Raw genomic sequence first — 26,524 nt, 5'->3', positions numbered from 1 at the left:
AACATACACAGAGAATGGACTGTTCAGTTGCATCTAGCAGTGAAACTTTTCATTCATAGATTCTGATTTTTCATTGAGGATGAAGGAGAAGAAGAGTTTGGATGTACTTTATTAATCCCCAAGGGGAAATTAATTTTTTTCACTCTGTTGTCATATACACACAGGCCCCAAAATACACATACATGCACAAACAGGACCTATAGATGCATTGGATGGGGGGATGTCGGAGGGAGGGGGCTGCCCATGGACACACACCCCGAGCAGATGAGGGTCCAGTGCCTTGCTTAAGGGTACCCAGGAAGCAAAGTGGCACCTCTCAAGTTATCAGTTAATGCTCCATATTTGGTCCAGATGGGGACTTGAAGAAGGTTCCCAACCCAAGTCCCTACGGACTGAGCTACTGCCGCCCCAAGAATTTGCAAGTAGTTTATTAAACCTTTTTTTGTTTAATAAGACAGGCCTTTACTGTGTTGTGATTTATGATTTACTGTATCATAAATTATTATCCTTCAAAGCAAAGCAGGTTTACATGTCACCTGGAGGCAGGCTTTATTGGAGTCTAGCCATCATGCCACATTCAGTCCTGCTGTTGGGCTGCAGACAGCGCCACCTGGTGGATTCTGATAATGCCTTACAGAATGTGTGTTTTACAGTAAAAATTACACCTAGGTTTTTGTTACTTATTATTAAAATGAAAATGATGCAATGATAGAAATGGCATGTGGGTTAAATAAAAAGTATGCATTTTTAAATTAGCAGCAGGGTCTAGTATAAGAATAATAGTCGGTTTTAAAGGCTGTAGGTGAAGCTTGTTCAAAACATGAGTATTCATTAGTAAAGGGCACATAGGGAGGATGTTTGGTGGCTGCTGGTGAATTCCACCAAGTCAGCCACATTCCGCCTTTACTTGTGGCGTTGAGGAGGAGCTCAGTTGTTTATTCATTCACGTCAGCCCCTCTCGCCTTCCCTTCCCTCCTTCCTGCTACACACAACGGGGACCCACCGTTGTAACTGTTTTTCCCATACTGAAATTAACCACAATCACGTCGCCACCATAAACCGATTTTGGAATCAGGTGAGTTATGATTTTTAATGTCTCTCTCGCTTTTGTCGACAGCAGAGGAAATGTATATGTGCCGCTGGAGCGTTGACTTGTCCGGCCCGGCGAGGCGGAGGAGTGTTTCAACCGTAACTTATTAAATTCCTCCTGAGCAGGCGAGAAAATGTATGCGCCTTATGTCTGCAGATATTACCGCTCGTGCCTTTTAAAACGGGGGTCTGTCGGTGCGATACCGCAAACAAATGGTCGATGTAGGTCAGCAACTACAGTCAAAATGTCGTCTTTTCTTTTTTTACTTCCACATTCTCTCATGCCACAAACAGATGGCGTCGAGAGGGGGGATGGAGAGAATGGGGAAAGAGACGCATAAAGGAGTAGGGGCTACACCAGGCCACATTAGCCCGGGTCTGCCCATCACTAATCTATACCCCGCACATACACCATAACCCACCGCTTCATGCCAGGACGCGGGAGGCCGACATGTCTTGCTTAGGCCTGTCTTCAACAAAGTTTTTGCTGTTAAGTTGTCGGGCCTTTTCTTTTAAAGATACAGCGCGAGTTTCGGTGGGGAATAATGGTTTTATTTTCAGGAGGCAAAAGTGTCCACAAGCCCCAGTGTGAGGATGAAGCTCGCCCCGGGCTGCTTTTGTGTACATAGCGTGCAGCCGAGACCACATTTTGGTCACAGCCCAGCTGCAGAGGGGAGATTTTCTGACACCTCCAAAGCACCGGGAAGATGCACTGCAGCAGATAACCTGTAGCCCGGGCTGCCTGCTCCTGTGGGGGGAGACAGGACAGGCCACCACCAGTTGGCTGACTCCTCACTGGGCTGTCAGAGATCACTGATAGGCCACAGGTATCCTCCACTGCACTAATGAGGGCACTGCATCTCACACTGGCTGTCAGGGGATGTGAAGGTCCTATACTGTATGGCTGTCTGGCTCTGCATGCATACTCTTTTCTTGGAGCTATTTAATGTATTTAAGTGCAAAGCCAGAGTGAGTGATAACACCGCTGACCCCTTGCATACCTGCCATGCAGTGTCTAATCATGTAATGTGGATGGTGCACTGCATGCAGCAAGGCAGCTGCATACTGTGCATACCAGTTGGCAGCCCGGGGCCTATAGATGTGCTCCGATGCAGTTCAGTGTCAGTGCACTTCAGTGGCTGGCAGTAATTAAAAAGACATCCTCCCCTCGTGGTCTACGGGTCATCTGATTGATGGTCATTTGGATGGAAATATTCAAATGACTCAGCACCGTTCGACTAAGGTATCACCGCTGTGCAGATCTTAATTCTCGCTGCAGATCTCACTGTTGGCAGTTTTGAAAGTGACCCATTTCTGCTGTCAAGTTTGAGCGGACGTGCGTCCTGAAATGACAACTCGACTTAACTGATTTCATCATCTCAGTGCCCAAGGGAGCAGTGCAGGGCGTCAACCATCTCTGTCCATCTCACCCCTCTCTGGTGTTACAGTAGCCTATTGTCAGGAGATCCTATTCCGTTGCAGCTCTAAGAGTCATTTTGGGCCTCCATTCTTGCCTTATAAGTGACGGTCAAGTGATGCTGGCCTTGTATTTTTCTCGCCATAGAGTCCACCTCCACTTCTGTCCTGTAAAGAGAGTATTTACTGGCACTTGCTGTACTTTTTTCCTGATTTGTCAAGCAGCTCTGGTGAATGACCAGTCATGGCCACATAGTTGATTGGAGTGCTCTGCCACCCTGAATACAGTGTTGAGCCTCTCTGACTTCCTCTGTTTGATGATAACCTCTCCAGTCTGTTTTTGCTTGAAGGCATCTCGTCAAATATTAATTTGCAAACTTGCTGTCTCTCTCAGCTGGCTGCTATATTTGTTGTCTTCTGTGTTAACCTTGCGTTAATGGTGTCTCTAATCTGGTCTGCCTTGTGATTTTCACGTATCGTGTTCGGTGAGAATAATGCAGGCATTGTGTTTTGGTATTTAGACCAGACCTAACTTAATTTGCAGTGTTGAAAGATTGATTGATGATGATAGAATAGTGTCTGACATCACACATGATGATCCGATAACTTGATTAAGTAATGGTGTACAGAAAAATTGTCAAACTCAACAAAAAGCACTGGCACGTTCTCAACAATCCAGGCTCGCACTGTGACGGATTTATGCCTCCACGTTTAACCGTACAGTTTTTTATTTCTTGGCCAGCTTGAGACGTACAGTGATGAATGAATTTCCCCAAGTTTAAATCGATAATGTGTTATTACACTGCTGCTGCTACTACACAATCTTTATGCTACCCAGGGGATCACAAGCCATTCGTCCGTGGATCATCAGCGACAGTGTTGAATGAGGTCCAGCAGAGCCAAACACAAAGCACATCAGGAAATCCACAATACGCATAAAAAACCGAACCAGTCATCGTAACAGACGCTGAAAATCAGACAGTCTTGTAAATGAAGATACATGAAAATTAGCTCCTCTTTTTTCCTCCCGCTCCTCTCTTTATCAGGATGTGGGAATATAGCTGTGGTAAAAGGTTTAGAATAGCTGATGATGGTGTCAGCACATTGCAGCGCTCGGCTGTGCTGCAGGCAGGGTTTAGAAAAAAAAAAAGAGAGGCTGATGTTTCTCGAAGCACAAAGGCCTAATGTGTAGGGCCTGTTGGTTACAGCCATTACGACCTCCAGAGTGTAATGCCACTTTGTTTGTATGCACTGTATGAGTGTAATGCGTGTGCCAATCTGAACGCCACAGTTCTCAGGCCCTCTGGAAAAATGAGGCCTGCATCATTAAATTGTTGATAAATATCACCAAAATGTAGCTTTGTGTTGTTACATGGTACTCTATACGGCTTCATTAATAATAAATGCAACTTGCTGCTTTGCTGTTGCGTAACTGGTGACTGTTTGGATGAAGCTCTGGCATGTCTGAACTTTTTGATAATAAAACTGTCTGCACATTATCTGACTGCAGGATCATGTGAATATATATGACTGTAAAATGGATTAGCATTCAAAGCCAGAACAGTTTTTTCAACTGTTACTTTCACTTGTGATAAATCTAGTTGGTCTCTGTGTTGTATTATGTGCCCTGTGTTTAATGTGTGCTCAATGTAGACACCTCACTGCTGCTCAACCAACTGCCTCACTGGGAATAAAAAAAGTTAGCGGTTAATGAATGATTGAATTAGAAGTGTTGAAGCTAAATTTGATAATTTGATCTAATCTAGACTCATCTCTGCTGATGACAAGTTTTTTTTTACCTGATATCCCTCACTAATGTCAGGGATACTTTGCTTAGTGGTTTGGCTCTTGAAGTGGCAGTGTGGGTCCACCAAATGCGTTCCATCTGTAATATCTCAGCGGCTATTGGATCAGTTTCCATGATGTTTGACATTCTTGGTCTTCAGAGGAAAAGAAGAACTTTGGTTATCATCTGAATATCACTCTAGTGCTTCCAGTGGAAAAAAGTTTCAATTTATTCCGTGAAACATCTCAGTATCTGTGGAATGGGTTGGCACAACATTTTGTAGTGGCATTCATGGTTGTCAAAGGATGACTCCTTCTGACTTTTCATCACTTTTCATCAAGCGCCACCATGACGTTGACATTTGTGGCTAGCTGAAATGTCTCAACAAGTATTGGATGGATTGCCATGATTTTTTTGTACACATATTCATGTATAAATGAATATCATCATGTCAAATTTTGATTGACTTTTTATGGCCAAATATGCGAAAAAGTAATGTAATCACTAGGGGTGTAAAATACACGTATTTGTCTCACAACTCAACCCCCCAAACCAAGGTACAAGAGTGACTGTAGCCTCTTGTTCAGCAGCTAACATTATCATAAAGCACACAACCACAGCAGTGAGCAGTAACAGCTCGCGGGCTGTGTAGCCAATATAGCCAGAAAGACCAAAAGTTACATTAGTGACGGCTGTTTAGCTTGTGTTTAAATATGATTGTGGCAACAACTAACAGCGATATTTATTATGGCTAGGCAATACGAAAATAATATATCATTATCGAGATGTGAGACTATATATCATCTTAGATTCTGGATATCATTAGCCTATATCGTACAAATGGTGTTTTTTCTGTTGTTTTAAAGGCTGCATTACAGAAAAGTGATGTAAATTTATTAGCTTATTACGAGACTTTTCTATTGTTTTAACACTTGCTGTAACCCGCTCAGCTGTTATATCCACATTATTGATGGTTATTGATCAAAAATCTCATTGTGTTAAAATTTTCTAGAAATACTAAACAAAACTGTCATGTTCAATTTTGTCTCCCAGTCCTAGCAGTGACAAAGAGCTTTTGAGGAGATTCAAAATATAAAGATATGTATTGTGTATTGTCATATTGCCTAAAAATAGGCCTATTGATAGAATTTTCAGAGATATATCGCATAGCCCTACTATTTATTCACATATTTATAAGACTGAAAGAGCTCAGAAAGCTTGTTGGACGTAGCAACTAGACTTGACACACAGTGGGCAAAAGAAATGACATTGATCCTAAGTGCGCTAATGTCAACAGTGACGTTGTTGAGGAGACAGGATATGTTAAGGATGACTCCAGTGTGTCATCAAGTTTTTAAGCCCACCCAAAAAGTCCTGGACACACGAAGGGTGAAAAATAGTTTACTGGTCTAACTCCACAGTGCAGACCTACACAGCTCTCAGTCCTAGCACATGTTTTCAGCAAGTATTTTCTCTCATGTATAATGTGTTGAGAAAGAAATTACTGATTTTGCTTTACCCAGAATTTAACGAGCCCATTTCAGCCCCCAAAAGCCCAAATTATAGTAGTTTTCATACTTTTAAATTTAAAAAAAAAAATCAAGCTGATTTCTCTGGCATTTCTACTTTTTTGCTGTATCAAAAACACACCAAATCGTCACACTTCTGTATCTTATGATTTTTATCGAAGCAAATCTTGGATTTTGTGCACCCTAATAATTTCATCAATGTCAACTGTACTATGTTTTTTGATGCTAATTAGCAAATGATAGCATGATAGAGGGAGATGCTGCACATAGTTGTGATCATGTTAAGATTTAGCTCAAAGCATGGTACTCAAAGAGCTGCCAGCACAGCTGTAGGCTCTTCGTCCTGTTATTTATATGCTTAAAATGAAGTTGTGTTCATTTTCTGTCAGAATCCAGACAACCGGCAAAATAGCTGTATCTGTCTGCTGCTGATAAATAAGTGAAGAATTGAAAAATACCACCATAAATTGACTCTTTTAGTACATAATATATGTGTATATATATATTTATAAATCTGGAGTCTGCCTCAGGGAGTGTATGCAGAAGGAGTTTTTAATAGACAACTCCAGTATGTAATGCTTATTAGGTGCGAGTCATGCCTGTCAGTTTTGGTCTCGCTGCTGGTCTGGCTAAATGCTGTCCATGCCAGCTTTTACTGTGTGAAGTTGTTACTAGTTGTCTGGTGAGTCGGTTTGTCAGTCAGTCCTCTAAATCCTGCCAAATTCTCTGTGTGAAAAAAGATTAGCTTTTGAACTTATTTTGCTGCAGTGTAACAGAACGTGATATCGTACAATCTGTTCATTATTTTATAACTGAAGTTATTTGTAGTTCAGAATTGGCATAGTCTCATGTATGAAAGCGACCGTTTGCTCCCCAACGTTTGCTCTTTTTGTAATCTCTTTTGCTCTGATTGCATCCTGGTGATTAGCCTCTGTATTGAGTCGTGATCAGACCATAATCATGGGAGCTGACAGTAACGGCACTGTGTGTATTAAACCACCAGTCCAGTCACATAGGTAACCACATTGAGTGTTCAGCCTTTATTTCTCTGCAAGCCTCTGTTCACTTAGCTAACTACCACTTTCCTGCATAGTGCAGAGCCGTGGCCTAGTTCATGCCCTCTTGAATGTAATTTTAGCTCTGTGTGTGTCTGAGTGCATGCATTGTGTGTATGCGTACGTGGACGCCTCTCTGTTTTGTCTCCTTCTCTTATCGTCTCTGTTTCCCGTCCTCTCGTTCCCTCTCTGTCCTTTCACACTGCTCCTGTGTCTGTCTCTGTCAGTGATGAGGCTTTTGTCATGACACTGTGCAGTGCCCTGGATTGGTGATGCTGGGGTAGTTACTTCAGTAGTTTTACAGCTCATGATGTATTTTCAGCTGAGCTACACCTCTGCAGACGGACGCTGTTATTCTCGAGGGAGTAGGAGACGGTACAGCCATTTTACTGTACACTGTTGGCTTGATTGACACCTTGTGTTGCTCGGCCGTTACAGCCGATACTGGGTTAACACTGAGGCTGTGAATGGGTGAAAAGTAGCTGTACTGAAGAACTGGACAATGAAGTTGCTAAATTGAATATCTGTTGCAGATTAAAATGAGTATGGTGCCTTCTAGATTAAGTTTTGTGGAACATAAAGAATATTCAGAGAACAAAACGTATTTGAAAAAAAACCTAATTACCAATGTGTACAAATAACAGTGTGACCATTACATAGAGCACTGAGAGTTTATTTTTACTCTGTAAAATGTCCCATTTAATGTGTATCATGGTGACAACAGAAGGAGGAAAAAACAGGATAGGGGTTGGAATAACCAGAAGATCCATAATACGATATAATCACGATACTTAAGTCATGATTCAGTACTATTGTGTTTATTAATGTTTTGCGACATGTAGAATATTGCAATAAAATAAACTGCGATTTAATACCTTTCTTCAACTGTAAATTATGTCTCCAAAGTAAAACTTTGTCAACACCTGTTTCATCTAATATGATTAAGTTTTCAGTCTGTTCATCTCACCTCAGCCATTTTTTGCACCTTCAAAATGTATCTATTGGACTGAAAAAGCAACTGATTATATTATTCTAGTAGGCTACCTAAAGTTTAATTTGTATTTGTAATATTAATAATTTATATAATTAAAAAAACAATACTTGGCACTGTGACGATACGATTTTGCCACACAAAAATATCACGATACTATGCTGTATCAATTTCTTTCCCCCAAACAGGGCCAGTCTCAAAAATCCAGTATTGGTCAAGCTACAATAGATAGATTTATGGCTGTAGGAGTGGCAATCGATAAGATTTTATTGATGCCTGTGTCATTATCATTTCTGCTTATTGGTCCAATTCTTTATTGATTTCTTTATTATTCTTGATCAGTTTGCTATGTGCAAAACAGTAGGTCTATACAGGTTGAAAGGAGAGAGTATTTGTACAACACTGATTTTTATTTAGGTTTTCTTAGTCAAAGAAATAAGTCGCCAAGCCTGCCTGTGTGGCGCTAATGTTAACATAGGATAATTACCCTCGGTAACGGATGTGCTGCTTAGTGGGGGAGCACTGCAGTGGTATTAGTGTGTAGAGTGTTAAATACATGGCATTCCTGAAGTTTAATCCCATGTTACATAGAAAGATTCTTCAGCATATTAGTGGTGTTTTCAGGTTTACTTGAAATCATTATTTCAGAGACATTACAAGCAGCACTGTTGTTGTCTTTCTTCATGAAATAAAGCCACACTTTGGTTCGTTTCTTCCTCTCCGCCGTGACTCTTTTTTTGTTGCATGTTTCCAGTAGGGTGGACACATGGGTTAGACGTCATTGTTTTGCAATGTGCAACTGTTAGAAAAACATGCCAGCACTAATAAAAGTAATCGGTAGTATCGGACAGTTTGGAACTGCTTCTCAACTGGAACCATCTCTCGATTCCCTCTATGTCTGCCTTTAAGGTTTTATTACAGTTTATCATAATGTTTTATTAATTTTTGTTAAAGATATTGTAATGACCAAGCCATCAAATCCTAAATAAAAACAAGAAGTAAACAAAAATATTCTCCTCAGTAATGTCCTCACAGCTTGCCTCAGTGCGTACAGTCCTCTGATGGTGCTACCAGGTTCACTCTGTTACTCTGTGTGTGTGCAGGATGCTGAGAATCAGCTGTACATGTGATGAAGGAGCTCAAGAATGCAGTGCAATGCAAATAAATTCACACTGAATTGGCGTTTAATCCAAAAGATGCTGCGAGGTGTGGAATTGCTTAGAATCTGGGCTGATGTTGACAGATTAAATATCTACATACAAACCCTGTATGGGAACAGGACACAGTGTCCATTTTAAGCTGCCAGTGTGCTTCATTTGAATGGCTCGTCGGATTGGTCAGACAGCTTCGGAAACTGTGTGACTGTTTCTGTAATTTCTCGAAACCAACCATCTAGGGCTGGACGGTATGGCCTAAAATTTATATCACGGTATAAATTAAGGATAGACCGATACATCGGCCGGCCGATATATCGGGCCGATATTTGAGTTTTTTACTTGTATCGGCATCGGCCAATACAAGTGCAAGTGGGTTTGCAGATTTATTTTTCCCTGGCACTTTTTTTCATTTGAAAGTATGTGGTTAAGTTGAACGAAGCTGTTGAATCCTACTGTGTACAGTAGTTGTTGTTTTATTTATGCTTCAGCTTAAATATTTGTTTATTTTATAAAGACATTACTGGAAGATTTAAGAGCACTGAACTCTTTTTTTTATTTGAATGTATAATGATGATAATAATAATAATAATAATAATAATAATAATATTCTACCTGTTCTACCTCAACTTTCCATCTTGTTTTAGTATTTTTTACTGTTCAGTAAATGTTTCTTATTTTAAACTTGAGACCTGTAATATTTGTTATCATTGTGTCATTTTTTTGATGTAAATTGAGGGAGCAAAAGCAGTATCGGCCCCAAATATCGGCTCAAGAAAATCAGCAGTCCATAATCAGTCATCGGCTAAGGGTGATGGAAAAAAATCGGTATCGGCATCGGCCCTAAAAAATCCATATCGGTCTATCCCTAGTATAAATCGAATCCCTTCACGGTAACGGTATATATCGCGGTATAAATTTAAGTGTAAAAGTTATAATAGAAGTGTTTCTGAATGGGTTTTGTAGTCCCTTAGCAAAGCTAAATTGATAAAAACAAACAAACAACAAAAGCAAAGATATAATGTATTTTTTACAGCATTTATTGTGCAGAATGCAGATCTCAAAACTCAAAAGTAAAACCCAGTACTCTATGGTGCAAAATGTCCCCTGGGATCTATATCAAAAGGTAATTTCCTTCTTTTAGCAAAATCCTAAATGACTGAGTTGTGTTTTTTCCACCTGGACCTTTATGCTCTGCCATTTCTCCTCTAATCATCACGCTGTAACCTGTGACAGGCTGCTATGATACCACAACTATCACACATTCACATATGGAGTTTTTTGTGGAGCCCCTAGCGTCACATAGGTTTACATTACCAAAGGTTTATGACAAACTCTCTTGCCGAAAACCAACTCCCGTGCACGCACGGCGAGAGAGGAGAGGGAGAGACGCTGTGCTGCTGCCAGAGGAGACACTGAATGAGTTCCCTCTGAGCGGTAAGTCGCTAAAAGAGTCTGAGAAGTCCAGGGCTGTTCATAAGACATTAACTCACTCACTCACAAGTTCTCCAGCAACACATGTTGCACGTGCTACGCTAAATCACAGACGTGAACCAGCTCCTCTTGCTCCGCTGTCTCTGTGCTCGCAGCCATTTTCACAGTGAGGCAGGTGCGATGACGTCATCGACTATAGGACGGTAGAGCGCAAATCTCTACCGTGGGCCAAATGTATATCATTTCTACCGTCTACCGCATATACCGTGCAGCCCTACAACCATCCGACAAACATATCCACTTCATGCCCTGATTGGCCAGCTGTGCGGAAGTAGGAAGTGAGTCACGGTTTGAACTGCTCTCCCTAGCTCTCTTTTTTAAATTTTTCACACAATACAGACTTTTCACATGAACGACCAACTGTAACACAGTGGGTGTCTTATAGGAGAGACTGTCCGAAAATGTGTGTATTTATCCCAGTATTTAAACAAAACTGCGTCTCCTCTCTCTCTCTCTATGACAACTGACTTTTCAATCTGAACTTCCAGTGTGGACAACAACATTGTATGAACCCCTCCTTTTCTCATATAACTATGAGAAGGAGTTTTAAATCAACCTAAAATTGTGTAATGACAATATTGTTAGCAGCTGTACTTGAGTGTGTGCAGTGATAGATTTTGGGAGGATTGTAGAATTCAGGAAAAAGTACAAACTGGATCAGCATCATCACAAAAGACTTTGCAAATAGAATGTAATGAATTAACTACTATGCTTGAAGTGGAGAGACTGTTAGCCGTTAGTGTCATTTCAGATTGAATGGTTAAAGGGGAGCTATTACGCTCATCTTCAGGTTCATAGTTGTCTTTTGGGTTTCTACTAGAACACGTTTACATGCTTTAATGTTCAAAAAAACGTTTTAGCGCCTGTCTCTTTAAGCCCCCCTCCCAAAAAAGCCCAGTCTGCTCTGATTGGTTAGCGTTTCCAGGTCTTCCACATCTGCCCTCTGGGTGGCTCTGAGTCTGCACCGCCATTGCAGACGGGGACTGACTGTAACAGAAGCCCTTTTACACTGCCAGATTTTCCGCGAATGTTGGGCCGAACTACCGGCCAACTGCGAGCGTTTATACACACATAGGCGGAAAGGCAAGTTGATCCGAGGTGCCCAATTTTCCGCCTCGTCATATTGGCGGAACCCTTTAAGTTTAAACAGACCGAGGCGGCCTTCCACAATGGGAGGGGCTGTTGAAGACTTGTGCGAGGAGCTGTTGATGACATCGCACGTGCGAGCCACTGGCGGTGGATAAACAGGAAACAGCTGATAGCAGGAAGCGAGCAGCTAGTCGCAAGAGGGAAACGCAAACCTGACAGACACTGTAAAGATGAGCAACTAGAGAGACAAAGAATTGCGTGCCCTCCATGCCCTTGCAAACGAAGAGGCCATTAACCATCAGGTGACGGGGACGGTGAAGAACGGGCCGACTTATGAGAGGATCGCCGTCAGACTACCACCGCCTGACTAGCTGCAGTTTCCCTCCCATGTCACTGTTTACGTCACATGCAGAGCTACACGTTTTGTTACTTGCTCATGCCCCCATTGCCCCGAAAAAGGCGCATTCTGTATAAACAAAAGTAGGTAGGTGGCAATTTTCCACCCTCCCCGATTTTGTTTTTATACTGCCAATGCTGAAAAAAGACTGATTGGGCTTTCCTGCAAATTTGCACAATTCCTATCTAAAAAGGGCTAGAGTGTAGCAGTACTTTCTACTGTTAAAGAAAATCACCCAATAAAAGCTTCTTAACACAATTGGACATGTTCCAGCAGGAATATGATCTGAAATCGGGGGGAAATGAACAACATCAGCCACCAAGATTACATGTTTCCCTGACGTTAGCATGTAGCCACATGTAGCAGGGAAGGTCATGTAAACACTTGCAGTAGTGTCCCTGGAGCAGCTGACCAAAGAAATCTGTCAGGATCTGATGTCATCATGTAGCCAATGTGGAAGAAAACATTTGAAGTGTTGAGAACAGTCTGAGGTTTTTGATCACAGTGATTACTTTTACATTAGTTTACCTCATTATTTTAAACTTTGGCCACATTAGATAAAATTGTAATATTATATACATAAGACAGAAAATAAGGAAAAGCATAACAATTTCCTTTTTAAGATCTTTAAACTCATTTTTTTTCAGTGTTGCATCATGGGATTATTTGGCCTCATGCAAATGAAGTGCATTTGTTTCCGTTATCTCTATTTATTTCCTTTCTGTTCCCTTTTCTAACCAATGGGTGCTTGTCTGCTATGAATTTTTAGCCTTTGTGGCAGCTGTCTGTTCTGTTTCTACAGGCTGTACCTGAAACCCTTAAACAGATAAACATGATGACGAGGGCAATAATCTTCCTCTGTATCCAAGCATACACAGGAGAAGAAGACTTAAACGTGCATCATTCAATTTCCATTTCCAGCAAGCCACTGTAAGGGTTAAAAGGTTAAATGTTCAACAGGGAAACTTTAAATCTCCATTTCAGCAAATGTCTACCCTGCTGAAGTGTCCTTGAGCAAGACGCTAGGTCTTCATCTTGTCTGTGGGGGCGCTGTTGTGTAGCTGATCTCAAACTGGTGGAGAAGTGTGAAGAGAATTTCCCTCAAGGGATCAATATTATATACCAGAACATTAATCCTGTTGTTTAAATTCACTTTTTCATGGTGCAGAGATCCTGATCATCGCACCAAATGTGCATTTAACCAGATCTGTGAGGGAGAAACTGGTTAGGAAAGAACAGCAGTGAAGGAGTGGTAGGGATATACTGGAAGAGAAAAGATAAGAAGGAAGTGATGAAAGGGGGGGGGGGGGGGGGGTGAAGAGAAAAAGGGGAGGGGGTGTATCCATGGAAACATGGGGAAAGAGTGATGGGCGAGAGGAGGAGAAAGGAGTGATGTAGTTTGAAACTGTTACAAAGCACCGGAACAAAATGGTAGGCCCACAGCAGCATTTAACAGAGCAGCCGAGCAGACGTTTATTGAGACTTTAAATTGTGTCTTCTCTCATAATTCCACTCAGAGTCATTTTGTTTGAGAGCTCCGTGCCTTGACATTTTATTTTGCTATTCTAAGTGAATTGGTAACATGAGGGTGAAACATGGTCGTGATGAAATGAAATCTGGGACAGATATTTCAGTGTTTAGTTTGGATTGATGTCCTTGCAGACATTAAACAAAACCAGACTCATCTCGCTGATCCTCATATCTACAGGAAGATAATGTAAAAAATTCAACAGTGTAAATGTGTATTTCATAAGTCGGGTAGCTGTTTTTCACACACATTTAAGGAGAGCAAAGACAACATGTTCCCAGGAACAGCTTACACACCATGTGTTTGGGAATTCAGGACTTAATTCCCGAAGGACGGCTCTTCATACATATATTATACTATATACTCGCCTCAAGCTCTGCAAATAGGCTACCTTAAATCTGCCATTTACATCTGCTCTAAGCTTTGATGGCATATTCATAGATGGCAGTTTAATGTGGATATCAGATCAAAACTTGAACTCAAGGCATTTAAACCTAACTGCGTTATATGTTGTTCTTTATTGCCCCATCATAACAAAAAATAAAATGTATGGAGTGGCACAAGTAAGCGAGCACTTCATACTCTCTGCCCTGGTACTTTGGACTTCATTGTTTTTCCTTAATCCCGGGAATCTCAAGAAATGAGTGAGAAGCTTATGGGTCACTGAACCACAGTTCGACCCGTGGCCAGTGGTGCTCACTGCTTCGATTCCGCAGTTTGAAATGGCTGTTTATGGGCCAGAGCTGCTGTTGGTGTTGGCTGCATGTTTGTCTCGGGAGGAAGCTTCTTCCCTTCACAGTGCTGATTAGTGTCAGATCCAGCATGCTGTTATTTTCATTCTTTGTTGGTAGGGATGTGTCGATTGTGAAATTCTGGGCCGATAACCAATGTTTGAAATTACAGTTTGGCTGATAGCTGATACCAGTGTTTTTTTGATGATGTTCATATTGTTTTTGTTGTTATTTATTCCTCGTTTTGTGCCAGAGAAACAAAGAAATCTTGATTATTAATCATCATTTAACCCTTTATTACACTACCTTTGAGTGAGCACAAATTCAGTCGTACAAATTTATGAAACAACCTTGAAACTCTTTGGGGAAAAAAATCACAGCTTCAAAAGCCTTTTAAATATATAATGTATATAAATCCCTCTTTGATATCTGTTTTAAATTGCTGTGAAAAGATCAAAAAGTGTCTCCTTCAAACACCTGCATTTATTCAAGTTTCTCCCCAGAAACACATCACATTTGAACACGAGTGTTATAATTTACCTTCACCCAGTACTCATTTTCCAGGACGAGAGCTTGAACACATTGTAATGCAGCCTCCGTCAGCTGTAAGTTCTAGCTGCTAACAGCTAAGGTTAACTAGGTCTTCTCCTGATGATGTCAACATGGATTTGTTATTCACAATGTAGCGCTATCAGAAGAAACAACAGGGTGTGTCCTCCTGTCGATAGTGAGTTTACTTTGTCCTTTTTTCCTGACGATGTCCCAGGGAGGATCTGTGTTCAACCCAAACACATTTTTTATGGTCCCCAGGATGATTGAATGCCCTTGGTTTTGAGACCTCTTTTTCAGCCTGCAAAATTGACGTAACATAATGGAAAAACATCGGCGACTGCCATTGGTGAATGTCATCATATTTGCAGATAGGCCGATTGCAGTCAACAAGGCAAATATCGACCGATACCAATGTATGGCTGATATGTCAGCTGATAGGTTTGAAGTACTGTGTTTGACTCTCAGATATTTGTTAGTTGTCATTTTTAGGACTTCAGGATCAAAATATTTACAGAGGTAAATATGTCTTTGGACCAGTGGTCATTAATTTTAAAGGAGTACTGGGAGACAGGGAGCAACGTTTGGGAGCGATGTAAAGAAAAATGTCTCCAGAACAGCCTCAGTGTTTGTTGGGCATGCTGGAACAAAATCTTCTATTGGTTTAGGTTTGAGATCTGTTGCCAGATACATAAAACTGTGTAGATTCACCACTACATCTGTGTGTACGCACAGAGACAAAAATGTGCATACTGTTCTTTTCATCAGATTTATAAAACCTGATCCTGTTTTACAAATCTCAATCTCTGTGGAACCTGGCAAATGTGCATGTGCCTCATTTCCACTCCTGCAGTTCACCATAAATGTAGAAACGTCCTTAAACATCTGTTTGAATATCGATACTTCCTGCTTCACCACTCATCAGACCTGTCGGTGATAAGAACAGCAAAGAAATTAGGCACAACTGTGGCAATTTGCAGCATCCATACTACTAATTCGTTAAGTTTCTACAAACCAACATCGCAGTAAAATCTCAATTATAAATATTATTAAACTTCAGAAGGATGATCACTGATTCATTCATATGATGCTCATGTTGAAACTGTGCACCACAGTTCAGGGTCAAATTAAATGATCATTGACAGGGAGTAAGTAAGGGAGTAAGTAATTTAAAATGAAGTTTAGAAATGCGCCTTTGGGTGACATTTTACAAAACGCTGTGCAGCCTGCAAAAATAATAACATGATCAGTGAAATTAGCAAACAACCAGAAAACAGTGTTTAATTATAAGGTTACATCTCTCACTTAATATTTATTACATTCATATTACCGGCAGCTATCTCAGCTAAAACCATGTGTACGCCTGGTTTGAAGAATGCGTAAGGTGCGCACATTCATATCTGACCACTGATGTATAGTAAGGCTATAGCATGATATGATTCACATCATTTTCATCCTCATCAAACCATTCAGTGACCCGTGGAGTCCTGTATGGATCCATTTGCATTTGTTTTAGTCCACTAATTTATTCAGGTTTTCCTTTAACTTATCTCTGGTCTGTGTGAACTTTATTATCAGAGTTCAGCTATTTATGAATTCTCATTTCAACCCAGTATAATGTGAGTGTGTCAAAGTGCAGAACTCTGAATTCTCTCATGCCCCATAACTATTAATGGTGGTGAGCACTGGAGTCCAATATTTACAAGTATTTACTAATACTATAAATAGAGCATGAGTGTACTGTAGCTACATCTCTGCAGCAACCGCCTCTATATTAATCTGCATTATTATGATTATTAACAAAGCTCATAAGTACGTAAGCAGAGTTTTCATGAGTTTTCACGTTGTTTTTGTGCGTGTACTGTGTGTGAAACCTTTCACATGTAAGCACAATGGCAAAACGGACAAGTTCAAACTATGTTTCTTAAATTATTAGTTCCTGTTGTTGGTAGATACTTACTGAGAGCTGACACAAAACAGTCTAAGACTTAAATTGTGATATTTGCAGCAAACTGCAAAATGATTGCAGCTGTACTATTAAAAAAAACAAGCTCCCACATCCATCTTTGTGTGTCTGCTGCGACTGTTGTTCAGAAGTTGGTCCTGTTTATGGTCACACTCCACCCATGTATCTCTGAAGACAGACTGCCTGTCCATAGCTGCCAACACCCAGGACCACTGCATAGGAATAACAAGAGAAATCTTCAGAGCCACTTGGAGCACTTCCCATTTTTACACTTAATGCAAACCTGAACCATCACTGTAAAAACCTGCTTGCGAGCTGTGGTCAAGGTGAGCAAGATAAGCTTTGGCTGTTACCACGCCACCACATTGTAATGGAAAAAGCAGTGGAACTGTGCCAGCGTGGCTCGCCTGCTCATCGTGGCACTTCACGGGATGGCTCGGTGTGACTGCCCACCCGCCTATAACTGAGAAACCCTAAAAGATTGTCACTTTTAGGAAGCAGCACCTAATCTACCATCTGTATTGACTCCGCTTTTACGTCTGGAACCTCCGATCTATGATGGGCTTGAGACGTGCCCTTGTTGAGGACTTGGCTCAGATTAGTCTGATCCCATTTGATTCGGCAGTGGGAACCTCTGGCGACCTCCTTTGCTGACGTCGACCCCAGCGCAATCTACCATCAGTAATAATAATAATAATAATAATAATTTTGAGGTGTGATTACACGAGGCAATGAGCACTCACAAAATCAGGGATTCTTTATTTTTATGATGGCAGCTTAACATTGATCACAGCACCAGCTAGACCGGCAGATTTAGACCTCAGCATGGTTACCTGTCAAGTCAAGTACCCCGATGAGTAACCACTGGCGAGTTATGTTGGTGCTTTACTACTTTCTTTGTGGTTAAGTGCAACTTTTAACACAAGACATGATGTTTGGCCAGTCTGTCTTTATTGGTACTAGTTTTTCGAGGTCAGCTGTGTCACAACCTTCTCACCTTTCAGTGGTTACTTCAGAAGTTGGTAAGCAGTCGTCCTACAAGTTTCGTTGCTGTTGGGCTCTCTGGCTCGTTTAAATAACTGTCAAAAGTTTCTCAGCACATATTATTTGAATTGAATTATGTTGTTTCTCGTGCTTTAGCATCCAGAGAATAATCCGAAAATATTCCTGGCCCTGAGAAGTCAGCTCTTCTTCTGTATTCTGCTGCATTTCCTTTTGACCTGCTAAGGCTTAAAATGATTAAATGTGTCATACTGTATATCCCTACTCTAATGTTACCCGTCCTCTTTCCAAGTGTATAAATATCACCTGGATTTCAAATATGGACACATACTTCACTTAATCAGCCAATCTTTCCAAGGGGCACCTTTTTCACTCATGTAGTGCTATGTTAATGATCTGAACTGATGCACCGATTCACCTTTTTCTGTACCGATTCCAACACCTCATCTCAGGTTATGTGCTTATTTTGAGTGCTGATCCAGTGCCAGTGCTCCTTTTTTACATCATTTCCTTTGTGCTAACAGTGCTGCTATTACTCAATCAGTGTAACTAATAGAGGAAACCCTGAATTACAGTTAATGACAAAGAAACTCTGTCCTCCACTTTCTGAGGATATCATTTTCTCTGATGTCTGTTTCGAGTAAACATCCATAAATCCGTTTAGAAATCACAGAAAGGAGATGCTCCTTGTATCTCTAGAACTTCATTGAGAATCATGATGTTTCTAAATTTTCCGCATTTTCAGCGTAATTTGAAAACGCTTTGAAAACCTCTACAGTAAACAGTAACAGTAAAACTGCATTGCTTAGGTAATAGATTGATTAGGTAATAGATTAGTTGTCAACTTTTAATTTAAACGCCAACTTATCTGATTCCAGCTTCTTAAAGGAGAAAACCACTTAAATTGAACATTCCAATGTGTTATTTCCATGGCCAAGGATGTTTAATCAGTGTTTTTGAACATCAGCCGCTCTCCCTCAAAGCCACAAACCAGAGAAATAAGTCTCAAACAAGTGATGTCATCAAGTATAAAATCTGGAGCTGCTCCATTTAAACCCAAATAAGCTTTATATTATTGTAGTGTCTCTGTTCTGAAACAGAAAATGTATTCATATACTCAGAACATTGTCCTGGGTTCTCGCATACCCCTTTTCCACCAACATGGAACAAGTTCCGTTCTGGTTCCTGCACCTAATTTTGAACTGTTTAGAGCATTTCGACCAAAAATAAACTGGTTCGGAATCTGAAAACTTAGTTCCCAGTTAGAACCTTAACCTTAGGTGCGATCTGTAAAGACATCAATGGCTGTGTCATATTCTACGGGTCGGAAAGAGAGGATGGAGAACGCAAAAACAGATGTTAAATAAAAAGTAATTGGAAAAAAAGAGCGGGCAATGGTCTCATTGATAGTTGGTTCATGCTTGTTTTTGAATTTAAAAAAATATCTGAAATAGCAGAACAAAATCTGCTGGTAAGCAGTGTGATCCGCCATCTTGCTTCTACTATTTACTTCTGTTGTGCATTGCACGAGGCCCTTTGTTGATGATGCATCCTTCATTACAATGGTTCTGATCAAAACTGGTGGAAACGGGCGGGTTCATTGATAGCACCAAGGTTCAAGAACCAGAGCAGATTTGATGGCAAAGGGGGTATCAGTGTTACCTATAACAACTCTCCTTATTCCCTATCGATGGAGCAGCTCCAGACTCCAGACTTTACACCTGATGACAAGTTTTTAGATTTGGGAGAGTTGTTCATGCTTACTAATATTTGTGGACTTTCTTAGACTGTAAAGAAAAACATGTACGAATTTTGAAAATGGGCATTGTTCCCTTTTAAACGTGAATATTTTCTTTGCTCCTCTATGAGAGTAAACTGAACATCTTTGGATTGTGGACAGAACAATACATTTGAGGACGTCATCTTGGACATTTTTCACCATTTTCGGAAACAACTAATTGATTAATCAAGAGAATTATCTACAGATAAACAGAAAATGAAAATAATCGGTACTTGCAGCCCTATTCTGCCATACAGGATACCAATGTACTGTGTGTGTGATAAGATAAAATCGGCCGATATTTCAATTGTACATCAGTTAAGCATGAGATCAGTTAAGAAGAATAAAATAGTGCCTTTAGGAAGGCCTCGCTCCCCATCTGTGACTTCATCACAATACACCTGAATGGAGCTGTGTTCACCCTACAGTGATTAACATGGGTGATTACAGCTGATGCTGGTTTATTAGAATGTTACTGTGTGTGTGTGTGTGTGTGTGTGTGTGTGTGTGTGTGTGTTAGTTACAGAGCGAGGCCTTGCAAAAACCAACAATCCCATTCTTCTTTTTCTCCTCCTTTGCTGCAGCCATGTTTTTGAAACCACAAAATAAAGCGATAGGTTCTGTGCTCTCTTTCTCCCTTCCTCGCTCGCTCCCTATTTTTTTGCTCCCTCTTTCTGTTTTTCCTCTCTCCAGCTCTCTTCCCCTCCCCCTCTCTCTGTTCCTCTTTCCTCCTCTCTCTCCCTCTTTCATTCTCCCTCCCTCCTCTTTCTCTCTCTCCTTTTTTTCCTCTCTTGCTCTCGGTTTCCATCACGCTTTACCCCTCCCTCTCCTCTCCCTCTCTCTTTCTTTCTCTCTTCCTCTCTCACGTTGCACGCTGCCCCTCCCTCCCTCTCTCTGTCTTGCTCTCACGTTGCTCCCTGCCCCATCTCTCCCTCTTTTTTTTTCTGTCTGTCTCTCTCCTTCTCTTGCTTCTCTTGCTCTCCCTCTACATCCTCCCCTCCCCCACCGCTGCCTCTCATTTTCTCTCTCTCTCTCCTCTCCTCTCTCACTCCACCATTTCACTCACTCACTCCCTCACTCACTCACTCACTCCCCCTCCCGTCCCTGTTCTCTTTATCTCCTCCCCTCCCTCCCCCTTCAATCCCTCTTTCATTCCATGCAATCATCTCTTCTCTCTCTCTCTCCCTCTCTCTCTGCTTCCTCTATTACGCCCCCATTTTGTCCTCTGCCGTTTCCCTTTCTCTCTCTTTCCTCCATGTTCTCTCTATCCTGTTGTTTACCACATTCCCCCATGACATTTATGATACAAACTTTATTAAAAAAAAACTGTTTTCTATCACAGGAAAAACAAACACCTCAGCACCAGAAACAGTTAAAATCCTACAATAAAACCTGCATCTTGACTATAAGCTTCTTCCTCCTCTCTCCTCAATGCATATTTGTTTCCTATTTAACCTGTCCATCTGTGGCGCTCTTTACCGGCCTTTGTTATTCACATTAACCCAAATATAACCCCCTGCCTCCCGTAACAATTGGCGACAAATCTAGCCGTTCACCCCAACATGGTGGTTGCTTCTGTTTGTCTGTGTTCAACAAGTGGCTAACTGGCCGGCCTGCAAAAGAACCACAAATGATGGTCATTGTTCTCACAGGAATGTAAACTAGGTGAGCCAGGTGACAGCCTCACCTCTCAGGTTCACAGACAGGATGGCCTCATAAACTGAGCTGCTCCTTCTGCACAGCTGGAGGCTGCAACCAGGGAAAGTTTGCTGAGGTTTTGAAATGCAAGTGTTGCTGCTCAGGCTGGATATGATTTTAAATAATTTCCATACAATACAGTTGCAAAGTGGGATCTCCTCTCACTTTCCATACAATACAGTTGCAAAGTGAGAGGAGATCCCATTCATGTTTCCTAAAGACAGTGTTGTCTTGTTCATTGATAAAATGTTGAAGGAATGAGCTTGTGTATATAAAAACATGGGCTGAGAAGAACTATGGCTCCCAAGGTGCAAATTTGCGAGGAACGTCCAACAACCGTTGATGTGAGAAAACTGATTTTACAGTCTACCATTCAAATTAGTTCACTTTTTATTTCTTTGACACTTTTGGCTGAATTCAGTGACTGCAGCGGCACTTTTGATGTATAACTACAACAATTATTTTTGTTATCTCACCTCTGACAGCTTCCTCTCCATATCATTGATGGTGGAGGTTCATGGTTATTGTATTTTAATCTATCTGCCATGCAAAATGACAGGAAAAAATATGAATTCTCAGAACTGAAGTTGATCTAATTTTATTTTGTGGTCAGAACATAAATCTGTATAATCTGTCAGAGCCCCCATGTGGTTGATATTTATGACACTTTGGGAAATTTCAACATGTTTTTCTACAGAACTCTTTTTTCATGTATCAAAAGAAGCCAAAGTTTTTCATTGTTAAGTGTTATATAAACATAAGCAGCTCTACAAGAGCTTTGCCAAAATTAATTAGTCAGTAAATTGAATTAAAAATAAATGATAGTGAAAAAGTCAAAATTAGCCACTGTGAGTACAAATATGAGCAGACACTGGCTGCCAATTTTTCCGTGGTTTCCAATACATTTCGCTTAGTGCCAAAATATGTAGAGGATTGATACCCACTCCACTTCCTGCCCTCGCTGTTTGAGTGGTACTGTTTGCAAATTAGGGCTGCAACTAACGATTATTATAAGTAAATCTTTAGAAATTAGTCCAGAAGTGAATAATTTAAAAAGCTCAAAACTGTACAATGATGTAAAAGTAAAGAAAGGCAGCAAATCTTCACACTGAGAACCAGTGAATCATTGATTGATTGATTAACAGATAACTAATTGATTGTTTTTGTTTATTTGACTGATTAATTCAATCATTTCAGCACTCTGAGTCATATATACCCAAATATCGCCACTGCCAGACGCCTTATGACTTCGAATTAGAAGTTCTGGATGCACTCTCAGAGACCAGGAATGTGGCGCTAACATGGCTGCCTGCAAAGACGACTGCGGCCAAACAGTCTTTCAGCCAGCTCTGTCCAGACCATGTCAAGCTTCGTTCCAAACTCTGTGTCCTTTTCATCCGGATATATTCAGAGTGAGTCTGGACACAGCTGAGACAGACAACAGTTTACACCAGGCATCAGAATGTATCTTGAGCAGCCACATTTGGTCAGATTCCACTTCGCTCTCCCATTTGATTTTATCAGTGGGAAACTGTGACTGCTGCTACACAGGAAAAATACGCACACTTTGCTCTTGACCATACAGCTTTGAAAGAGGTTTGCTTGTGGGTGCTTTGCATCAGATGCAGACATTGCAAGTTTGCAAGCTTTTGGCATGTGCACATCTATCTTTTTGGCTGCACTGCGGTGCATTGAGACATGCAGGTACCCGTACCTATCTGTACCATATGTTGTTGTATAATTAGGTCCCAAATTGTCTTTTATTTCTTTTGGGTGAAATCTTGCTATTTTCCAAAGCAGTCTTCTCTAGATCAGATTGCATTTTTAAAATCCTGAGTTTTTGAGAAGGACTCAAGAGGGAGTTCTTCTAGTTGAAAAATGTTACTCACACACCCCTTGGCATGTTGCGTAGCTGCACTGGAGAATGGTCTGTTTATGGAAAAATGTATTTCTCTTATCTCGGGCTACCATCAGTTTCAAGAATATTAGAGCTTTTTGCAACAGGAAAGCAAAAGTTTTTAGATAATTTATGACAAAGGAAGTTGCAGTTTTGATCAAGAGTTTAAAGCTGAACAATGCAAAAGAGACCAGTTATAAGAGCAGCGTGAGAAAAGTTTCATCTACAGTTTTTCCTTACTTTTCCTTAATGTGCATGTCTCAACCCATAACATTGTAAAATTAAGCCTAACTTTAATTTGCAGATGATATCCAGTGGAAAGATCTTGTGTTGTTTTGTGCTTGACTGGGTCTTGATTGACAGGAGGTGGGTTGTGGCATAAACACAGAGAACGCTAACTATTTGTGGAAAGTTTTATTTTGTGGATGAAAACATGGGAATCAGTGAGGCTGGAAGTAGAGACAAGACACCCCCACTCGTCACATCTCAGCTCCTGCAGTATTTCTGAATGTCAACTCCCATATGAAACACGGAGAGATAAGATACCTTTTTAAAACAATTATTGGCCTTCTGATAAAGCTTTGACACAACATCAGAATCAGCTGGTTGCCCACACTGAGAAATTGGGAAAATAAGAAGAAGCAGTTGTTATGACAATTTTAATAAGAGATCATTATAAGTATATGTGCAGATGTGGGGTCAGAAAAAGTGATTTTATTAGACAGGCTTGGAACCAAATCCACAAATTACCCCTGAACTTTAGTGCTGCAAAACAGCCACAAATTGGTTGCCAAGAAAATTTTCCCAGCATCAGTGAATGAAGTGTGTAGTTGGTACAGTTTTCTTTTTTCTTCATTTCAGCCAGTAGTCTTATGACATTCTCAGGATTTACTTAGTAGTCCTTGGTCATTGTGAATTAATGCTTTCAAGAGTAGAAATTCCCTCCATCTCTTTCACATTTTGATTTGATCCTTTTGATCAGATCCTTGGTTTCTTAAAGTGATCAGTTGCGTCCTTTTAGTTGTTGAACATTTAGCAGTTTTTTTTAAGACCCCTGCACAAGAGTGAGCGAATTGAATATACTTCATGTATTGTGGCTTGTTGCACTTGCAATGTATAAAGTAACAACATTGCAAACATTGAGTATAAATGGTCATGTTTTTTTTTTAACCCACTGACAGGGAACTCGCTTCAAAGTTTCAGTTCTCTTGCTCTCTCCTGGGGCTCTCTCACAGACACACACACTAAAAGAAAGACTCATAAACATGATCTGTCACACACACTATTCCAATCTAACAGGTCACTTTCTTCTGAGTGATAGCCAGCAAGGTGTGTTTCTCATCTGCAGTGCTCCAGAACTCTACTACTTAGTAGCATTTTGCGACCATGGAGCACCACTGCCACTTGCCGCTATTACTAATACATGGACTAGAGAGTTGTTATGTTTGTCTCCAGCTTACAATGAAAAAATCATCACATTTAACACTGTCGTGATAACAGTTAAACTTAATGAGATTAACGATGGCATGAGCAGAGGCAGCGTGTGTCTTTGTACCTGTAGGGCTCCAGACTGCCACTATTTTGTCACATTTTGTGACCACAGAGCACCAGTGCGACTTGCAAACACTGTTAAAATATGAATTGAGGAGCTATGTTTTCAGCTCACAGTAAATAGCCTACATCCTGATATTTAAAGGTGCAGCAGCAACAATCTAACTTTTTGCTAACTGCTAAAGCTAAGTGTTGTAAACAAGCTTCAAGTTCACAGCAAAAACATTTACACTTCCAGCTTGAGACAAACCAGGTGCTTCAAAATAAAAGCACCAGTGGTTCCACTTTAATTTAGGTACGACAGTACTTCATTCAACTTTAATACAATAGTTCTTTTTTAACTTTATTGTAACTGGTTTATTTAATCATTTTGTGTTTTAGTGCTCTACAGTACTTTAAAGGAGATTTCAAAATATATTGTGTATCGTGATATAGCTTAAAACTATGGCAATATTATTTTTAAGCCATATTGCCCAGCCCTACCCTGCACCTACAATCTAATGCCCTTTTTTACCGTAATAGGGCCACAGCGAAGACTCTTGATTATGCCAGTAACAATCATTTACCATCCCTGTGACGTCATTGTCTCCCCAATTAGCGGACATTTTCGGTTGCTTATTGCTTTTTAGATCTTTCGGCAGTGATTCACGTATATAAATTCTTGGCAAAATGTCACATCCGTCTCATCCTGCTAGCTGTCCCTTTTACACAGGCTTTGATTTGGCACTGTTACCACCTCTGCTGCCGGTTTAACCCTATGGGCCCGAACGACGCATAGTGCGTCCAAATTCACACCCGTTCTTCTCTGTGGATTTTCTCCGCGACCGTGCGTCATAGTGAGAAGCCACGCATGTCACGTGAAACAGCGGAACTGTAGCTTTCCAAGAAGGCCAAGCACTTGTCGGTAGTCCAATGTTTTTACAGCGAAAAAAAAATTATAAAGTTACACTAAAATGATGTATAACAGAGCTTTCATACAGCTTTGCACACAAATTACTCTTGGATGGATTACTCGCGAATGCAGGCTCGCACAGAAATGCCATGCATATCACATGAAAGCGCAGGAGCAGAGCTTTCCAATGATACCACACACATCATTGTACTGTCATCCCATCACGCTATAAATCCAGATTGATTGTCTACAAAATAAAAACCTGACGAAATTCTTTACAATCCATTATACAGATCTTGTTATCAGTCACTTCATGTAGTGAGGAATATCGTATCTTACCACGTCTTAGGCTTGTGTGTGTTTCTCCCTGTCTATCCACATTTGTAGTCCAGCTTTCAAGATGCAAATATCTCCATATTGTCCAGTTGACACGCCATCAAACTTTGTATGGCAAGACCAGCCACTTCACCTTTGCGCACCCAGCAGCCTAATTATGCATGCTGACAGGGCCGTAGTCACCATACACATTGAGGGGGACACGTGCCCGCCCCCCCCCCCCCACCAAAGCCCAAAATGTTCCCCAATGCCCAAATGTATTATCTTGAAGGGACACCATTGCACTGGGTTGACTATTTTTCTGTGATCTTAGATGTAAATATTGCATGTTTCTTTCAGATAAAACACATTTTTGACTTGTGAATGAGTCAATGGAATTTCTTGCAATAATGAAAAAATACTGTCAATCACGCCTGGCACAAACCACATGTTTTGGACAGCTGTGAAGTGACAGAATGTCCCACCATCATGGTTCTTATATTGCCAGATTCCAGAGAGTCTCCCCTCTTCAGATATGGCAGAATATGTGTTTTTCCAACTTGCTATGGTGAGATACATGTAAAAATGTAAGAATTTAGTCACACAGATTTGTTT

At 40.8% G+C, this 26,524-nt stretch overlaps 1 protein-coding gene across 1 annotated transcript in view; it reads left to right on the top strand.

Moving 5' to 3' along the window:
* Window positions 1-920: 920 nt before the first annotated feature.
* Window positions 921-26,524, top strand: part of znf710b (zinc finger protein 710b) — a 39,882-nt gene continuing 14,278 nt past the window's right edge. The window contains exon 1 of the mRNA XM_078160982.1: window positions 921-1,075. The gene's annotated coding sequence lies outside the window, so the exon portion shown is untranslated. The remainder of the gene's footprint in view (window positions 1,076-26,524) is intronic.

This window comes from Epinephelus lanceolatus, chromosome 2, assembly GCF_041903045.1.
Source record: "Epinephelus lanceolatus isolate andai-2023 chromosome 2, ASM4190304v1, whole genome shotgun sequence".
Taxonomy (NCBI): Eukaryota; Metazoa; Chordata; class Actinopteri; order Perciformes; family Serranidae; genus Epinephelus; species Epinephelus lanceolatus.
This window is presented reverse-complemented; position numbering and strand designations above follow the sequence as displayed.